At 42.8% G+C, this 21,450-nt stretch overlaps 1 pseudogene; it reads left to right on the top strand.

Moving 5' to 3' along the window:
• Positions 1–20,641: 20,641 nt before the first annotated feature.
• LOC126471770 (5S ribosomal RNA) lies at positions 20,642–20,759 on the top strand (annotated as a pseudogene).
• The last annotated feature ends 691 nt before the right edge of the window (positions 20,760–21,450 follow it).

Raw genomic sequence — 21,450 nt, forward strand, 5'->3', positions numbered from 1 at the left:
TGTGCCTTCTTGCATCTACGGGGAGAAGCTTTTGTTCGAGGTATCTACGGTATATTATAGGTAAAAAATGGGTTAACTCAGTCTCAAATTCTGTATAGAATCTGTAGAGATTCCATCGGGCACTGGCACTCTTTCACTTCATTTCAGAGTAATTTCTGTAACCAATAACATAAATGAACTGCCTCAGCGATTCTTTTTCACCACCATCACTTCAGTTGGGGTTTTCAGCTATGATCCCTAACGTAAAATGTGCCCAATCCATCTTACTCTTTGACTGACAGTGTTGTTTGTATGGCGTTTTTCCTCGTTGACTCGTTGCAGGACATCTTCATTCCGTACACGTTTAACCTACTTTATCCTCAACATCCTCCTGCAATAGCACACTTCATGTTTTTCAATTCACTTCATTTCTCTCTTCCGTACTGTCCATATTTCACATCCACGCAGAGTTGTACTGCTAACACAGCTTTTCGTGGATCTGTTTCTTCTCTCCAAGTTAATGTTTTCGAATGCTAGAATTTTTTTCGTTTTATGACCTGCTCGTATAGCGTAATACTTAACTCGTTAGCTTGCGAGACATGAAGGTGAGCCAGACCCGGATCGAATCCACGATGGCGGATTAGCGACCGTGGCTGGCGCACGGGCCAGTCTCAGTGTGGCTTTTAGGCGTTCCTCACGCTTGTTTAGGCAAATGCTGGGCTCGACTCCAATTTCCATCTCACAAAATGCTATACACAAACAGTTAAAATATTATTACACGTAGCACGCAGGTTACACAATTCACAGACAGGTCGCGCCTTCCCTCCCATAGGCTACGGCTACATCGGAGGCGGCTCGCTTGGCGCCTACGTACCTCGCGACTCGCCTGGTGTCAAGCGCTTGGAGACATTCTGGCCACACCGGAGCATCGACGACAGTCGCCACAGGCGTGGTGCTCGCTCGCACTGTCGAAATGTCTCTTCCAGTGCTGAGTCGCGACAAACTTATGGTAGAAAATATTTCTTTGAAGTATGAACTGTTGCAGAAATTACTATCATGCTGGGTACATAGTATTAATTGTGAGAGATTTGATCATGGTGAATTCAACATGTTATACACACAACTTGGGCAGTTTCAAGACACGTTTTTTGGTTATTTACTGTAGAATTGTTCGATATTCTTCTCATGACTATTACAGGAAATCTACAAAAACATAATACTAATTACAGAACTAGTATGTCTTCACGAAGTGGAGGCGGAGCTGATGATATTGCCACAAGTTCTTCGCGCTTTTTTGTCGGTTAAAATTTTAAAAAAATACTAGAATTACCTCCAAACACAGAGATTCTAGTATTTTAGAAAGTGAATCCAATAATAACGGATGAAAGTGCTACAGTGTTTTAAGACGTTCAGTCTCACAAGTGACCAGATGTTTTTCAGATAGTTAACACACATGTACCACAGACGAAAAAAATGCGACCACTGTGTATGCAAGCAAAGGAGACCAATTGTTGGACTGTGAGAGTAAAAAAAAAATTTGAAGTACTGGAGCAAGGCATCGGCAGAAGCTAAAACGGCGATTTTCTGTTATTTGAGACTTTTTTGTCATACAAGGTTGAATTTACAACATTTTATACTGCGAAACAAAATTCAAAATATAATTATTGCATAAAATTAAGTTGGTTCAAGATGTCATATCCTTCCTGAAAACTGCCTAGATTAATGCTTCGACATCCCTGTTAGAGATGAAATAAACGAAATGACGTAATCAGCAGCGTTTATCAAACAGTACGGAGTCTTTCAGGCAGTCGTTCTCCCCGCGGACCATACGCGACTGGAACAGGAAAGGGAGGTAATGACAGTGGCACGTAAACTGCCCTTCGCCACACACCGTTGGGTGGCTTGCGGAGTATAAATGTAGCTGTAGATGTATAATCTTCGAGGCCTCTCAATGCTTCTTACCATTCCGCTGTTGGTTGAAAAGGCACCTACCATGGCAAACCGAAGGGAGAAAATGATTGATTGGGCTTCAGTGTAATAACATCGATAAGTGATGACCATACAAAGGTGCAGCTTATGGAAAAAATATCTCTCCACAAGCCACAGTTCCCCCTGTATGGAATCCACGAAATATTAAAACATTGGCATACATCGTTAGGCCACCACATTACCACTGCCATTTCAACCAAGTAGAGCTAATATGGGCCCAAACTAAAGGTTACGTTGCCAGGAATAATAACAAATTTACCCTGTCTACAGCTGAAGCACTCACAATCCACTGAAGATTGGAAAAAAGCCATCAAACATACGCAAAGTATCATGGAAAGGGCATGGCAGAATGAAGCTCTTTTGGAAAATTCAATGGAGGAGATGATAATTTCGTTAAATGACAATAGAACCACTGGTAGTGACAGTGATAGTGACACTTCAAGAATCAGTCATAGCGACGAGAGCGACGTCAGCGGAGTTTTTCCATTATCGCCGTAGAAAAGGAGAACAGGCGGATCCAGCTAAGAGTTTGCGCGCGCAGTTTACATCTGTAGGTGCCTACATAACAAAATTATTTCGCCGTAAGTTAGGAAACTTTAAAAAAAGGGCCTTAATAGCAACTAATTTCAAAGGAAGTTCTTCTCAAGCATTTAGTATGGCTCACACAAGATAAATATAACTGTTTAGAATATAACTGATTAATACGGAGGCCCTGTTATTTGTATCGCTTTTGTTCTTTCTAAACAGGTTCAAATGGTTCTGAGCACTATGGGGCTTAACATCTGAGGTAATCAGTCCCCTAGACTTAGAACTACTTAAACCTAACTAACCTAAGGACATCACACACATCCATGTCCGAGGCAGGATTCGAACCTGCGACAGTAGCAGCCTAGACTGAACCGCTTAGAACCGCTTAGCCACAACGGCCGGCTTTTCTAAACAGTAAAGGTTGGGCTACGTCGGGTTGAAACCGGTTGGCGGTATAATAATAATAATAATAAATGCGATTAAGACTGTTCTTGAATTATTGATTAATCATACTAATCGCTGCTTCTCTCCACAACCATGTTGTCCAAAAATCTAAGATAAGTTTTCCCACCGTGACAAACACACTTAATTTTGATTTTGGTTGCGTTAGAATTAAGTTGGCGAGTCGAAAAAATTAACAGTGTCATTACAAACCTATAGCGATCTGTCAAAACTGCATGGGCACCCGATTAGTAGATGACACGCGAGCGGACTATTTGTAAGTCATATTTAACTCAAATTATCTCGCATTAGAGATATCCGACAGCGTTCTGGTTTCGAAATTTAACCGACAGGAAGAAGATGCTGTGATATGCAGATGATTAGCTTTTCAGAGCATTCACACAAGGTTGGCGCCTGTGGCGACACCTACAACGTGTTGACATGAGGAAAGTTTCCAACCGATTTCTCATACACATACAGCAGTTGACCGGCGTTCCCTGGTGAAACATCGTTGTGATGCCTCGTGTAAGGAGGAGAAATGCGTACCATCACGTTTCCGACTTTGATAAATGTCGGATTGTAGCCTATCGCGATTGCCTTTTATCGTATCGCGACATTGCTGCTCGCGTTGGTCTAGATCCAATGACTGTTAGCAGAATACGGAATCGGTGGGTTCAGGAGGGTAATACGAAACGCCGTACTGGATCCCAACGGCCTCGTATCACTAGCAGTCCATAAGACAGGCATCTTATCCGCATGGCTGTAACGGATCGTGCAGCCACGTCTCGATCCCTGAGTCAACAGATGGGGACGTTTGCAAGACAACGAACAGTTCGACGACGTTTGCAGCAGCATGGACTATCAGCTCGGAGACCATGGCTGCGGTTACCCTTGACGCTGTATCACAGACAGGAGTGCCTGTGATGGTGTACTCAACGACGAACGTGGGTGCACGAATGGCAAAACGTCATCTTTTCGGATGAATCCAGGTTCTGTTTACAGCATCATGATGGTCGCATCCGTGTTTTGCGACATCGCGGTGAACGCACATTGGAAGCGTGTATTCGTCATCGCCATACTGGCGAATCACCCGGCGTGATGGTATGGGGTGCCATTGGTTACACGTCTCGGTCACCTCTTGTTCGCATTGGCGGCACTTTGAACAGTGAACGTTACATTTCAGATGTGTTACGACCCGTGGGCCTAGCCTTCATTCGATCCCTGCGAAACTCTACATTTCAGCAGAATAATGCACGACCGCATGTTGCAGGTCCTGTACGGGCCTTTCTGGATACAGAAAATGTTCGGCTGCTGCCCTGGCCAGCACATTCTCCAGATCTCCAAAAAGACACGTATTCAAAAAAGCAGATAGAAATTCACTTGTCGCCTTCTTGAGAGACAATCACCACTCATTCCAAATTAATAATATAAGCGCAGACCAGATGTTGCTAGAATTCAAAGAAATAGTATCGGCAGCAATTGAGAGATTTATGCCAAATAAATTAACAAACGACTGAGCTGATACTCCTTGGTACACAAAACGGGTTGGAACACTGTTGCAGAAACAACGAGATAAACATGCCAAATTTAAACAGACGCAAAACCCCCAAAATTGGCGATCTTTTACAGAAGCTCGAAATTTAGCGCGGACTTCAATATGAGATGCTTAGAACAGTTTCCACAACGAAACTTTGTCTCTAAACCTGGCAGAAAATCCAAAGAGATTTAGGTCGTATTTGTAGTATGTGAGCGGTAAGACACAATCAATGCCTTCTCTGCCCGATAGAAATGGAGATACTATCGAAGGCAGTGCTGCCAAAGCAGAGTTACTAAACACAGCCTTCCGAAATGCCTTCACAAAAAAAGATGAAGTAAATATTCCAGAACTCGAATCGAGAACAGCTGCCAACATGAGTAACGTAGAAGTAAATATCCTCGGAGTAGTGAAGCAATTTAAATCACTTAATAAAAGCAAGTCTTCTGGTCCAGACTGTATATCAATTAGGTTCCTTTCAGAGTATGCTGATGCTCTAGCTCCATACTTAACAATCATATACAACCGTTCGCTCCACCAAAGATCCTTACCCAAAGACTGGAAAGTTGCACAGGTCACACCAATATTCAGGAAAGGTAGTAGGAGTAATCCACTAAATTACAGGCCCATATCGTTAACGACGATATGCAGCAGGATTTTAGAACATATATTGTGTTCGAATATTATGAATTACCTCGAAGAAAACGGTTTATTGACACACAGTCAACATGGGTTTAGATAACATCATTCCTGTGAAACACAACTAGCTCTTTATTCACATGAAGTGTTGAGTGCTATTGATAAGGGATTTCAGATCGATTCCGTATTCCTGGATTTTCGGAAGACTGTTGACACTGTACCACACAAGCGGCTCTTAGTGAAATTGCGTGCTTATGGAATATCGTCTCCGTTATGTGACTGGAATTGTGATTTCCTGTCAGAGAGGTCACAGTTCGTAGTAATTGACGGAAAGTCATCGAGTAAAACAGAAGTGATTTCTGGCGTTCCCCAGGGTAGTGTTATAGGCCGTTTGTTGTTGCTTATCTATATAAACGATTTTGGAGACAATATGAGCAGCCGTCTTCGGTTGTTTGCAGATGACGCTGTCGTTTATCGACTAATAAAGTCATAAGAAGATCAAAACAAACTGCAAAACGATTTAGAAAAGATATCTGAATGGTGCGAAAAGTGGCAGTTGACCCTAAATAACGAAAAGTGTGAGGTCATCCACATGAGTGCTAAAAGGAACTCGTTAAACTTCGGTTACACGTTAAATCAGTCTAATCTAAAAGCCGTAAATTCAACTAGATATCTAAGTATTATAATTACGAACAACTTAAAGTGGAAGGAACACATAGAAAAGGTTGTGGGGAAGGCTAACCAAAGACTGCGTTTTATTGGTAGGACACTTAGAAAATGTAACAGACCTACTAAGGAGACTGCGCACGCTACGCTTGTCCGTCCTCTTTTAGAATACTGCTGCGCGGTGTGGGACCCTTACCAGATAAGACTGACGGAGTACATCGAAAAAGTTCAAAGAAAGGCAGCACGTTTTGTATTATCGCGAAATATGGGAGAGAGTGTCACAGAAATGATACAGGATTTGGGCTGGAAATCGTTAAAAGAAAGGCGTTTTTCGTTGTGACGGATCTTCTCACGAAATTCCAATCACCAGCTTTCTCCTCTGAATGCGAAAATATTTTGTTGACACCGACCTACTTAAGGAGGAACGATCACCAAGATAAAATAAGGGAAATCAGGGCTCGTACGGAAAGATATAGGTGTTCATTCTTTCCGCGCGCTATACAAGATTGGAATAATAGAGAATTGTGAAGGTGGTTCGATGAACCCTCTGCCAGGCACTTAAATGTGATTTGCAGAGTATCCATTTAGATGTAGATGCAAATGTAGATGAACAGCATTTGCTGATTTCTTCGTGAATGAAAGGGCATGCAAATGACTTGGATTGACATGCAGCCGAGATGTTTGCTTGAAATACAGCTTTGCATGTACTGAATTGGTAAAGCATTTTAGCTACTACAATATTTCGTGTATTACTGATATTCGGTGGAAATGAATAAGTTTTTCTCAGTTGCGGACATGCCAGTGAAATTTGTTGCGAATCTCCCTACAATGGGCTAAAACGCATTCTTCTTTGATCTTTGCGTCGTGTTTCACATCCCATATGGCAGCTCACTTTCTATACTCCGTGGCAAAATTTCCGTATTGATGTCTGGTCCATATGTCACCATAACTAACGCCATTGTCTATGACAGTGCAGACCAGCTGCTTCCTCTTTGCAGCAGGTACTGCGTTAGGCCGGTATTACACTATCAAATTTCTTTGTCAAATATTTTTGTCAAAAATCTTTGATGGTGTAATAGGGAACTTTGTGAAATGTCGTCCAATATTTGATCAAATCTAAGGCCTCGCTGTAGATTTGATCAAAGAAGTCGCTTGTCTTCTGTTCACTGCAATGTGACATGTTACCACATGGAGCGCTAGCACCGCTGCAGCGTTCTGTCGTCTGTAGTGGTTTTATAAACATTGCCGGTAAATACAATTGGTGTGTGCCGACAACTACAAAATTAATAGAGATGTATGAAGCTGATGAGGCGCTTTACAACGTGAGGCACCCTGAATACAAAAATAGATTAAGAAGATTGGAGACCTGACCTGACCTGACCTGACCTAACCTAACCTAACCTAACATAACCCTCTCCTGTAGCAAGGAATCGGATTGTTACAGTGAGCCTGTCTTCCGCAGATGTAGCAGTTCATAAGTGAATATTGTGCTTTGTGATGTGAGAATACACTTCACTGAGCACACACAGAAATGTATGCTCATCCATTGTTAAGTAATTGATGTACGACTTGACGTCCTCCACTGTAAGCTCATATAACAAGTTTTGTTGAATGCTTTTATCGTGTCATCGTAAAACCCACAGCTTCACCCAGGTATGTTTCCTTTTTTTCCCTCGCTTCTCTTCCGCATGTGCACACGGCGGAATTATGGTACATGCAACTGCTGCGGTTAACAACAAGTTTTTGTTGTGAGCCATCTTGAACTTTGACGAAAAATATGATGACAGTGTAATACCCCTTCTAGCTCTACGTCAGAGATCTTTGTCAAATATATTTGACGGAATATTTGATCACATCTTTGATCAAATCTTTGACAAAGAAATTTGATAGTGTAATACCGGCCTTAGGGATAAAGCGGCCCACGACTCACGCGTTAACAGCGCTGCGTTAGCGCGTTTGATGTACTGGCGTGGCTGTGGCGGAGTCTGAACACCACCGTAAGGTTCCTTGCGTAGTCACGAGTGGAGTCACTTTTTGTGGTCGCCACTCGTGCTGAAGCAGACCACCGAGGCGGCCAGCGGCGCCACTGTCCAGTGGCTGTTGCTGTTTGAGAAACCGCTCGAATACCTGCAGCATTCGCCATCGGAAGCGCTGCAAAGTGGCTACGTCTGAAGGGCCCTTAAACAACTGACGTTTACGCCGGCAGGAAACGCGTGCGTCGGAGAAATAATTTAAAAATAGATTTTGCCAAATCCTGAGTACAACGTCGACCCCACATAATAGGGAAAAGACGAAGAAAAAGAAGGAGAAGAAGCAACCATTTAACTTTACATAAAGCACTTTCACCTTCCTTAATCCTTGCTAAAATGTTTTTCATACATTTTCCTTTTTTGTCCAGTCTACTTCCGAGATATCAAAATCTGTTAAAAATCTTATCCGCAGTAAATATACTGTGCGGCTCGTCCCGGCGGAGGTTCAAGTCCTCCCTCGGGCATGGGTGTGTGTGTTCGTCCTTAGGATCATTTAGGTTAAGTAGTGTGTAAGCTTAGGGACTGATGACCTTAGCAGTTAAGTCCCATAAGATTTCACACACATTTGAACATTTATCCGCAGTAAACATTTAGTTTCCATCATACCTGCCTGCTGTACAATCGACTAGGGGAAGGTCGAGTAGTTCGTACAGCGGATTGTATTGGACAAAACAGACGCCATAAAAACTTAAATGTTTACGGTTTATTTTCCTTTAACAGGCAAATACACAGAAGTCGCTACATAAATGGGTTGAAAATAGCGTGAATGAAGCCGTAGATAAAGTCAGACTTCTTGAAACGCCCATCAGAGAGGCGAATAAGAAATAAAAGTGAGAGGTGATAGACTTAAAGCTTTGCGGGAAAACAAAAAGTTGACCACCCGAAACCTGTTTTAGGAAATAAAAAGTATCTTCAGAGATGAACAGGAAACAATATTGTACTATCAAAGAAACCTTCCAAGAAGACTGCATTCTGTACCACATTGGTGACGTATGGGTACATGAGAGTTGTGCCGATGAAGAGCTGAACGGTCTTTATTATACGTGAGCTAAATGTTTCACTAAAGGTTAAGCTACTAGTCTGATTTACTCCTGTTGTGTTCAAAAGTTTGACTTAATATCTTTTACATGAATTTTTGCTTGTCTGAGTCTGCTTTCTCCCGTCATGGCAACTTACTACTAAGATGTATAGGGTGTTTGTTTTAACTTGAGACAACTAAATATCTCGTACGAAAAAATGTTCTGCATGAAGCGTTAATATTAGTAAAAGGGAAATCTGTCAGTGCTACAACTGGCCACTTCCTAACCAGCCCTCCTGCGTGGGCGGGGTCAATTTTGTATTTTTCGAATGGGAACCCGCCATTTTTATTACATATTCGGATTCTACGCCACTAAAAGACAGTGTACTCGATCATTGTTTTCCATTCGTGGTGTGTGGCCCTGTAATGGACAAATATCAAGCGTGCCTTTTTTTTCCAATTAAGAACCGACGGATTTGACTCTACAGTTCACATTTACGATGTTAATGTAAATCTTTGTGTTCTAACGATAGATACTGATATTAAAACATGACTTTAGTGTTGCAGATTTGATTGTACAGTGCAATATGGTTAGCCGTTTCAGTGTCTGTTTAGCAACTACGTTTAGCGTGATCCAGGAAGAACGACATGCATATAATAGTCTTCTATTCCCATCGTAATGTATGATTTCGGTGAGTCCTCTTGCCTCTCACGGCTGGGGCGCTTGTTTTCGGTGAGTATCCACGGCAAGTTCGCCTGTTACTGTCACTTCATGGACATTTTACGTTATTACAGTGGTTGTGGTTTGTTTTCCGCCGATAGCCGCTTAGCGGTTTGTGCGAGAGTCACGGCGGTTGGATGGAAACACACACCGAAATTAGTGACCTTCATGGCGAGGTTCTAGGTCGACCACCGAAATCAAGTAGTCCAATGGTTTGGGGACTCATCACAATCATCCCCGTAGGAAACAGAAAACTACGTTACCATACACGTAGCTTATTTTCCAGAAATGTCAATGGTTGGTTGGTTGATTTGGGGGAGGGGGCCAAACAGCGAGGTCATCGGTCCCACAGAATTAGGAAATGATGGCGAAGGAGGTCGGCCGTGCCCTTTCAAAGGAACCATCCCGGCATTTGAAACGATTTAGGGAAATCACTGAAAAATTTACAACACTCAACATACGTTTGAACATCAGTATCAACCGTCAGAACACAAAGTTTTACATTTGCATCGTAAATGAAATGTAGAATCAAATGCGTCGGTTCTTAATTGCAAAAACAGGTACACTTGATATTTGACGATCACAACGCCTTCTGAATTTGAAGCCATTTTGACTAATTTTCGACCGTGACTATTTCAAGAAATATTTAAAGGTTTTTTTGTGACTGGTAGCGGTAATTTAAGAAAAACCTTTACATACAACGCCAATAGAAAACGATGGTTTGTGTAACCGTGCATATTTTTTGGCGGAGAATCAGAATATTCAATTGAAATAGGTGTTCCCATTTGAAAATACGAAGTTAAACTCGCCCACGCAGAAGAGTGGTTATGGGGTGGCCAGTCGTAGCACAGACAATGTCCTCTTCACTAATATTAACTTCTCATACAGAAAATTTTTTTTCGTACGATACATCATTTTCGAGACATTTAGTTGTGTCAGGCTAAAAGAAACACCCTGTATAACTCGTACTTTAATGTTGATGATCACGTAGATACAATTAGATTTTTTTGTAACAAAAATGACTTTTTTTCTCGTTACATTTTCATATGACCGATACAGTAATCGAAAATTCCAAACGACCAAAATGTAAAGAATGGATACAGATATTAAAAAGTCAACGAACGTATATTCTTGCGACGTTCACTTACATAACTGTATTGCGTATCACAGTATTCTTTAGTGTAAAGAATGTTCGAGGACAACCAACAGGAGAAAAGAGGCTGTGGCTAAGCCATGTCTCCGCAATATCCTTTCTTTCAGGAGTGCTAGTTCTGCATGGTTCGCAGGAGAGCTTCTGTAAAGTTTGGAAGGTAGGAGACAAGATACTGGCAGAAGTAAAGCTGTGAGTGTGGTGTCACCGCCAGACACCACACTTGCTAGGTGGTAGCTTTAAATCGGCCGCGGTCCATTAGTACATGTCGGACCCGCGTGTCGCCACTGTCAGTGATCGCAGACCGAGCGCCACCACACGGCAGGTCTCGAGAGACGGACTAGCACTCGCCCCAGTTTTACGGACGACTTAGCTAGCGATGCAATACTGACGAAGCCTCGTTTATTTGCTGAGAATATAGTTAGAATAGCCTTCAGCTAAGTCAATGGCTACGACCTAGCAAGGCGCTATAGCAATTGATAGTTATCGTATGAAGTATGTCTCATCAAGAACGATGTATACAAATGATGGATTAAAGTTAAGTATTCCAGCAGCTACGTACTTTTCTTTATAGCAATCACTACGTATCCTGTTTCAGACCTAACGCCCGCCCGCGTGAGTTAGCGCATGCCTCTTGGCCGCCTCTTTTTATTAGTGTACGTAGTGTTGGCAAGTCTGCCGACACTACAGTGAGTACCGGGCGTGAGTCGTGCTTCGGTAGCTCAGATGGCAGAGCAGTTGCCCGCGAAAGACAAAGGTCCCGAGTTCGAGTCTCGGTCGGGCACACAGTTTTAATCTGCCAGGAAGTTTCATATCAGCGCACACTCCGCTGCAGAGTGAAAATCTCATTCTGGAGAAAATTAATTTCTGAAGAGCTTACGTGACCGATACTAGCCCCCCCCCCCCCCCCCGGTCCCCTCCGCGTTGTGTTTCCTTTTATTTATGTGGCTGTTGTAGCCATTAGCTGTAGTGCGCGTCACGTTGCAAGGCGGTCCAATTAGGAAGCGTTCTATTCATCCCCCTCCACTAATTGCTGTAAGCAAATGAGGTTAGTATTCCACCGGACGCCTTCCTTTGAGTAGTGCTATAAAAATAATGTTTTGTGGCTTAAAGGCCAGGTGCACGTCAAACTGGAGAATGTGTTACTGTATATCAGGAACACTTTGACCGAACGCTTCATACTGATATTCCAATATCTCCTTGCACGTGGCATACATTGAGAAGATTTTCACTCTTACGAGAGCTTGTTTCGCGTACAGAAAGGAGCCTTTTATACAGATGAAGAATGGTGTGGGTGCATGACGGCTATTAGGTGTGTCTAACGTTACTGGAACTTTTCAGGTGGAGATCGCAAGACAACCTGCGCAGAAGACAGGCACGTGCAGCTTACTAACATCTTTCCCGCTTTAAAATGGCTCTGAGCACTATGGGACTTAACATCTGAGGTCATCAGTTCCCTAGAACTACTTAAACCTAACTAATCTAAGGACATCGCATACATCCATGCCCGAGGCAGGATTCGAACCTGCGACCGTAGCGGTCGCGCGGTTCCAGACTGAAGCGCCTAGAACCGCTCGGCCCTGCTTTAAAAATTTCGAATCATTGACATGACGCGCATGGGAGCATTTGACCGACAGATCACACGGACAGCTGGCTGAAGTGCAATGACTACAGAACGAGTGATGACGAGATGGATTCAGCACAATAGTATTGCAGGAAGAGTAGACACGTGTCCTTGCATGAAGACGACTGCACGAGAATTTCATAGGCATGTTCTATTGTCTCTGACGAATAGGTGGATGACAATAATTGATACTTGGGCAGAGGTTACAGGCAGCGTGTCACCACTAACCATTGGGAACACACTACTGGAATCTGGGTTGAGGTCTCGATGTGCCATACGTCGTTTACCACTGACAGCGTGCCACAGTGAACAGAGGCTGCGTGATGTAACTAGAGTCAATTCGTATATTGAATGGCATTCTTTGGTGTTCCGCGACGAGTCTCGCTTCTATTTGTGGCGGTTAGATGGGGGTCAACGTCCGTAGATAACTTGGTGAAAGGTTACAGGATGCGGCGATTCTCGAGACCAGTGTAATGACCCGCAGAATTACAGATCAATATCCTTAACATCTGTTTACTGCAAAACTCTTGACACATTCTGAGATCAAATGTAATAAATTTCTTCGAGACAGAAAAGCTTCTGTCCACAAATCAGCTCGGATTTAGAAAGCATCTCTCGTATGAAACTCAGCTTGCCCTTTTCTCACATGAGATTCGACAAAGCATGGATGAAGCGGAACAGTCAGATACCATATTCCTAGGTTTCCTGTAAGCGTTTGATACGGTGTCCCACTGCAGTCTGTTGACGAAGGTCCGAGCATAAGGATTATTTTCTCAGATATGTGAGTGGCTCGAAGACTTCTTCAGTTATAGAACCCAGTGCGTTGTCCTCGATGTCGAGTGTTTATCAGAGACAAGCGTATCGTCAGGTGTGTGCCAAAGAAGCGTGATAGGATAAGTCTTACTCTCTATATACATAAATGTTCTCGAGGATAGGATGAAGAGCAACTTACGGCTGTTTGCTGATGATGCTGTGGTGTACGGGAAGTTGTCGTCGCTAGGTGACTGTAGGAGCATACAAGAAGACTTACACAGAATTTCTAGTTGGTGTAATGAATGTCAGCTTACTCTAAATGTAGAAAAATGTAAGTTAATGCGTCTGAGTAGGAAAAATTAACCTGTAACTTTCGAATACAGCATTAGTAATGTGGCGCTTGACACAGTCACGTAGATTAAATATCTAGGCGTGACGCTGCAAAGTGATATGAAATGGAATGATCACGTCAGGTTGGTAGTCCGCAAGGCGAATGTTCGACTTCGTTTTAAAGGGTGAATTTTGGGAAAGTCTAGCTCATCTATTCGTATAAAGGAGGCGGCGCATAGAACGGTAGTGTGGCCCATGCGTGAATACTTCTCGAGCGTTCTGGATCCCCTCCAGGTCGGATTAAAGGAAGACATCGAAGCAGTTCAGAGGCATGCTACCGGTAGGTTCGATCAGTATGCAGCTATTACGGGAATGCTTCGTTGACTCAAATGAGAATCTCTGGGTGGAAGACGACGCTCTTTTCTAGATGCACTATGGAGGAAATTTCGAGAACCGGCATTTGAGGCCGCCTGGAGACTGATTCTACTGCCACCAACGTGCATTTCGCGTACGGACCACGAAGATTCAACGAAAGATATTGGGGCTCGAAAGGAAGATTAAAGACAGTAGTTTTCCCCTCTCTCTATTTACGAGTGGGACAGGGAAGGAAATCACTAGTAGTGGTACAAGGTACCCTCCGCCGCACACTGCGCGTTCGCTTTCGGACTATGTACGTAGATGTAGATATATCTTCAGTTCCTGGAATCATAATGTGGGTACTTATTGGAAGTGACAATAACACTGATTAGGTTATTGTCGAAGGGAGGATGAATGCTCGCCAGCTTGTGGCAAGAATGCTAAGCACGGTTGTCATACTCTTCATGACTAGGGTATCAAATGGTATATATCCATAGAATAACGCCAGATCCCACAATGCAGTTGACGTTATAAACGCCTTGAAGAGCATACGGATCCTGGACTGCCGGGCCCTTGTCCCCCACTTTTTCACCCATAGAGCATGCCTGTGATGCGATTGGAAGACGTATACTTTCAAACGAGCTTCCACAGCAGCCTTCATGATCTGATATAACGTGTTTTAGGCATGGCAAGTATTCCTCAAGAAGATATCCAGAGGCCATCTGCCTCCATATTACACCAAATACGAGAGTACATTCGTGCTCATGGGGGTCACACCTCATACAGATGTTAACTATGGATATCATTTCCGAATGGAATGAAAGTTAAATTATTCAGTCCCCGTTATAGGTTGAAGATTTTCGGGGCTGCTGTTTCATACTATGCCACTTTCCAGTTCCGTTAGTATATAAAGAATCGCTTTTCGGTTTTACCACTCAGAAAATTTTATTATAGCCTCCACAGTTGGAAACCACTGCACTAGGTTGTTTGCACATGCAAGTTTGCCAAGGGTCGGGAAAGGGTACTGGCGTGTAAGTTTTGAGCGCAGGCAGCCCGGAGCTGGGACGCGACAGGAAGTGGCGTGCCCCGTTACAGCCGCATCCGCAAGAACAAGCGCGCTCCCACGCCTCCTACCAGTATGTATTCCACAGTGAGGAAGGACAGGCTTCACGCTGACCGAATACGTTGCTTTCCATAAATCGAGGAAAAATAGCAAAACTGATGATAACTTAAAAAGTGATCAACATATACCATATTGGTTCTGTTCAGCATTACTGTGTATGATGTATTTTAAGTCACAAAACAGCTTACTTTTCTCATCCTGTCCTCTTTTAGAGCAGTGGTTCCCATTCTGGGGTTAACTTCTCACTTTGTGTGTGTGTGTGTGTGTGTGTGGGGGGGGGGGGGTTAATAAATTTATCCGTACTTTAAGAAGCGTGCTTTATTATCACTGTTTTGTTGGACCAATACTTACAATTACGTCTACGTCCATTCTTAGATATTCACAGTAGGTGCCTTAAGGCGTGTATCCACTAGCAAGTAACTTCCTGAAGTAAATTCTGCGTGTGATTGCAGAGAGTTTCACACGTGGTTCCACTTGAGTCGCATCATGAGACAAGCAAGTGGAAATTTACAAAGTCTACGTCTACATGGATACTCTGCAAATCACACTTCAGTGGCTATTAGAGTGTTCATCGAACCACCTGCACAATAATTCTCTGCTATTCCAATCTCTAACAGCGTGCGGAAAGAACGAACACCTATGTATCCCCGTGCGAGCTCTGATTTCCTTTATTTTATAGTGATGATCGTTTCTTCCTATGTAGATCGGCATTAACAAAATATTTTCACATTCGGAGGAGAAAGTTTGCGATTGAGATTTCGTGAGAGCATTCCGCCGCATCGAAAAATGCCTCTGTTTTAATAATGTCCACCAAAAATCCTGTATTATGTCAGTGATACTCTCTCCACTATTTCTCGATAATACAACGTGCTGCTCTTTTCTGAACTCCAAAAAGAGGATGGACAAGCGTAGCCCTAATCTAGGCAGTGTCTTTCGTAGATCTGCTGCATCTTTTAAGTGTTCTGCCAATGAAACGCTGTCTTTGGTTCACCTTCTACACAACATTTTCTACGTGGTCTTTACAATTTAAATTGTTCGTAACTGTAATTCCTAAGTATTTAGTTGAACTTACGGCCTTTAGATCTCACTAATTTTCGTGTAACCGAAGTTTAGCTGATTCTTTTTAATACTCATGCGGATGATCTCGCACTTTTCATTATTTTGGGTCAATTATCAATTTTCAGACCATTTAGATACCTTTTCTAAATCGTTTTGCAATTTGTTTTGCTTTTCTGATGACTTTATTAGACGATAAATGAGAGCATCACCTTCAAAAAACCTGTGATGGCTGATCGGAGTGTCTCCTAAATCGTTTATATAGATAAGGAACAGCAAAAGGCCTAGAACACTACCTTGGGGAACGACAAAAAATGGTTCAAATGGCTCTGAGCACTATGGGACTTAACATCTGAGGTCATCAGTCCCCTAGAACTTAGAACTACTTAAACCTAACTAACCTAAGGACATCACACACATTCATGCCCGAGGCAGGATTCGAACCTGCGACAGTAGCGGTGGCGCGGTTCCAGACTAAAGCGCCTAGAACCGCTCGGCCACATCGGCTCGCGGAACGACAAAAATCACATTTTTTTTCGATGACTTTCCGTCAATTACTACGAGCTTAGACGATATTCCACAAGCACTAAAGTTGATTAGAAGCCGCCAAAAAATCAAAGCAGCTGCCACTGTTGTTACGAAAACATTACATTGTAACGGAAAACAAAGAGTTAAGAAAGTGAAAGTGTTTGGATAGAGAAATGTATACAGAAGCACGTATACGTAGTTTATTAATTTCTTGGCCATACTAAGTCCACAAATTGTGATTTTTTGTGTATATTTCGGCATCTGTTATCACTAAATCTGCCGCAATATCTTCTAACGCGTCCTGTTTTTGTAACCCTGTCATTAAAATCCACTTGCTTCATGTCCTAAAATACAGAAAGCTCTCCACTATCTGAATTAATAGTTGCGCTACTTCGGTAGCACATACGGATTTCTCACTCTCTCACATTTTCGTACCGGTATTGAACACACAAAACCTCTGCCAGTTTAAGAAAAACTCATAGCCGCTGGCAAGTTCGGCATGTAATTGCAGCAAGAAGCAAGAAACTACTTCCACTACCTTGCGCAATCTACTTCTGGAAGGTGACGAAACTTGTGGAAGTCGACTTGCCGCGGGTATTTCCACATCCAAGGACTTGCAGAGGTAGCTTCTACGAGTGACTTTCGGAAGATTACGCACGCCTCGGGGATGCTTTTGGTACCACTCTCTTTTCCCCCTTCCCTGTCCTATTCGCGAATGACGCGTAGGAATTATGACTGTAGCCAAATCCCGGTTTGAGCTTCAATTTCTCTTATTTTCTCGTCGTAATAATTTCGTCAGAGGCATGTGGCAGAAAGTAATTTGTTGCCCGATCGTTCCTGGAATCTGTGCTTTCTGTATTTCAGTAGTAAACATTTCCGTGGTGCACAACACCTCTATTGCACCGTCTGCCACTGCGTTTTGTTGAGCATATCCGACTAAATGATACCGTGACGAAACTCGCCACATTTCTTTGGATCTTCTCTCGGTCTTCTATCAAACCAGCGTTGTAAGAGTTCCACACTGACGAACAAAAATGTGGAGTGCTGGTAATATGCTACAGGCAGGTGTCCAAGCTCTGGTTACATAGAAATGATTTACTTTCCCAGCGAAACTTGTAGCGCTTCAGCGTTGCTGCAGCCGTTCATACAGGTTTACTGTAAATAAAAATATTTGGACTGCAACGTATTTCAGAAGCTTACTGCAAGATATGGAGACTCCAATTCACAACAAGAAACCTAGGTCACCGTCAATGGGCTTTATGAAAGCCACCAAGAAAAATAAATATCTCGGGGAGAAGGGAACAAATACGAAGATTCGCTTGCGTTAAATGTAGTGAATATCAAAGGTGACTTCACAAATAGCACACATAAAAATATTGAACTACCTCCTTGAGACATGTTGTTATTGTTGTTGTGGTCTTCAGTCCAGAGACTGGTTTGATGCAGCTCTCCATGTTACCGCATCCTGTGCAACTTCTTCATCACGAAGTGCCTACTGCAACCTACATCCTTCCTAATCTGCTTAGTGTATTCATCTCTTGGTCTCCCTCTATGATTTTTACCCTCCACGCTGCCCTCCAATACTAAAGTGATGATTCCTTGATGCCTCAGAACATGTTCTACGAACCGATCCCCTCTTCTAGTCAAGTTGTGCCACAAATCCCTCTTCTCCCCAATTCTGTTCAGTACCTCCTCATTAGTTGTGTGATCTATCCATCTAATCTTCAGCATTCTTCTGTAGCACCACATTTCGAAAGCCTCTATTCTCTTCTTGTCTAAACTGTTTATCGTCCATGTTTCACTTCCATACATGGCTACACTCCATACAAATACTTTAAAAAAGGAATTCCTGACACTTAAATCTATACTCGATGTTAACAAATTTCTCTTCTTCAGAAACGCTTTTCTTGCCATTGTCAGTATCCTCCCTAATTCGACCATCATCAATTATTTTGCTTCCCAAACAGTAAAACTCATTTACTACTTTAAGTGTCTCATTTCCTAATCTAATTCATCACCTCATTTAATTCGATTACATTTCATTATCTTCGTTTTGCTTTCGCTGATGTTTATGTTATGTCCTCCATTGAAGATATTGTCCATCCGTTCAATTGCTCTTCCAGATCCTTTGCTGCCTCTGACAGAATTACAATGTCATCGGCAAACCTCATAGTTTTAAACCTCATAGTGTTAATTCCTACTTCAATTTTTCTTTTGTTTGTTTTACTGCTTGCTCAGTGTACAGATAGAATAATATCAGGGATAGGCTACAACCCTGTCTCACTCCCTTCCCAGTCACTGCTTCTCTTTCATGCTCCTCGACTCTTATAACTGCCATCTGGTTTCTGTACAAATTGTAAATAGCCTTTCGTTCCCTGTATTTGACTCCTGCCACGCTCAGAAGTTGAAAGAGAATATTCCAGCCAACATTGTCAAAAGCTTTCTCCAAGTCTTCAAAAGCTAGAAACGTAGGTTTGCCTTTCCTTGATCTATCTTCTAACATAAGTCATAGGGTCTGTATTGCCTCACGTGTTCCCACATTTCTACGGAATCCAAACTGATCTTCCCCAAGGTTGGGTTCTACCAGTTTTTCGATTCGTCTGTAAAGAATTAGTGTTAGTATTTTGCAGCCGTGACTTATTAAACTGATAGTTCGGTAATCTTCACACCTGTCAACACCTGCTGTCGTTGGGATTGGAATTATATTCTTTTTGAAGTCTGAGCGTATTTCGCCTGTCTCATACATCTTGTCACGAGATGACAGAGTTTCGTCAGGGCTGGCTGTCCCACGGCTATCAGTAGTTCTAATGGAATGTTGTCTACTCCCGGGGCATTGTTTCGACTCAGGTCTTTCAGTGCTCTGTCAAACTCTTCACGCACTATCATATCTCCCATTTCATCTTCATCTACGTCCTCTTCCATTTCCATAATACTGCCCTCAGTACATCGCCTCTATATACTCCTTCCACCTTTCTGCTGACGAATCGTAGATTTCAGTTTATTGGGAGAATTATAGGGAAGTGTTACTCATCGACAAAGGACGCGATTCGAGTGTTTGTAATCCCGAACAGGTCGGATTAAAAAAAGACATTGAAAGAATTCGGAGATGTGCTGTTGGATTTGTTACCTGCAGGTTCGATCAGCACGCGAGTATTACGGAGATGTCTCGTGAACTGAAATGGGAATTCCTAGAAGGAAGATGACGTTCTTTTCGAGGATCACTATTGAGGAAATTTAGGTAATCGGCATTTGTGGCTGACTGCAAAATGATTTTGCTGCTGCCAGCGTAAATTTCGCGTAACGATCGCGAAGATAAAATAAGGGAAATTTGGGCTCGCACGGAGGCATTTAGCCAGTCGTTTTCCCTGGACCCTTTTGCGAGTGGAACAGGAAGTGCTGTGAGGTACGTTTCGCATGCACCATATGGTGGCTTGTGGATTATGTCTGTAGATACAGATGTGGATGTAGAAACCTTGGATCATTAAGTTCTAGATGGTAAAAAATTTATAACTTCTATAATCAGCATGAAATTTAATAGTGGGCCGCCCTTCAACGACTCCCATTGAATAAATGTATAAAATAATGTGATATACGGGACATAAATAACATTTTCTTCGCATGTAGGCTGCATGTACACCAACGAATGGAGTTCTTACACCATTTACTGGAATATTATCGACCGACACGTACTAATGTGTTAATCCTCCTTCGTTAAAATGATATATTAATCTCAAACGCATTAATATAGTTTTTAAACAATGCAGCTTTACCCCGTCAAATTCTATAAAGTCTGTAAAGAACCAAGGTAGCGCTGTGTGCCTACAGGTCAAAAGTCGACATTTAAAAGTAGTACTGTCGCCCTCGAAGTACTCAGAGATGACGTAGAAGCTCCAAGTAACGAAACACATATCGTAGTTCACCTGTGGCACTATTGCAAAGCAGCTATTGCTACATTCAGCTTAAGTAACTCAGGAAAGCCACGGAAAACCAAAATCTGTATTGCTAGACTGAGCTCCGAAGCCCGATCCTTCGCAATACGAATCCAGTGGCTCCATCACTTAGCAACCTCGCCCATTCCGAGAACTCGAAATGTATCACAGTTAACGAAGTCAAAAGAATTAATTTTTGTTAATGGTAGTTGTTATCTGAATTAAAACAGGTTGATACTGAAAACTGCCAACGGCGTTGCCGCAGTGGTAACACCGGTTCCCGTCAGATCACCGAAGTTAAGCGCTGTCGGGCTGGGCTACCACTTGGATGGATGACCATCCAGTCTGCCGAGTGCTGTTAGCAAGCGGGGGGTACTCAGCCCTTGTGAGGCAAACTGAGAAGCTACTTGATTGAGAAGTAGCGGCTCCTCCGAGCTCTCAGACTGACATACGGCTGGATATCCCTCCATATCCGCATCCAGTGACGCTAGTGGTCCGAGGATGACACGGCGGCCTGTCGGTACCGTTGGGCCTTTCAAGTCCTGATCGGGTGGAATTTTTTATATTGGAAATTGTTATGAGTCGCATGTACTGAAACTTAGCCATAGCATAGATCATATGAAACAGCTTGGACAAAACATAAAACCGTAGTTCAAAACAAAGAATTAATGTTCAAACTTATAACATGAACTACACAAAAAGTTTTGAACCGTCCTGATGTGTGTGGTTTTTGATCGGAAGTCCCCTCATCGAATACTGTTTTGAACACGGGAAATCACAGCGCACAGCCACCTGTGTAATGCAGGTAAAACTAAACCAGCGCTCTCCGTGCAGCTCAGTAGAGCGCGCTGTGTCCTCAGGCGTGACCGGGAAGCGTTACGAAGATGCTCAATAAACGCCAGTGGCAGAAGCTACAAGAGAAGCGTTGTGATTCACGGAGATAGGTCACCTGTTGTAATTCAGAAAGCGTACGTTCCAAGAAGAGTCAGACGGCATATAGGGTGTCCCAGGGAGAATGGTCAATATTCGGGGATACGACAAGAACGATCATTTGA

The sequence above is a fragment of the Schistocerca serialis genome, chromosome 3 (genome assembly GCF_023864345.2).
Source record: "Schistocerca serialis cubense isolate TAMUIC-IGC-003099 chromosome 3, iqSchSeri2.2, whole genome shotgun sequence".
NCBI lineage: Eukaryota > Metazoa > Arthropoda > Insecta > Orthoptera > Acrididae > Schistocerca > Schistocerca serialis.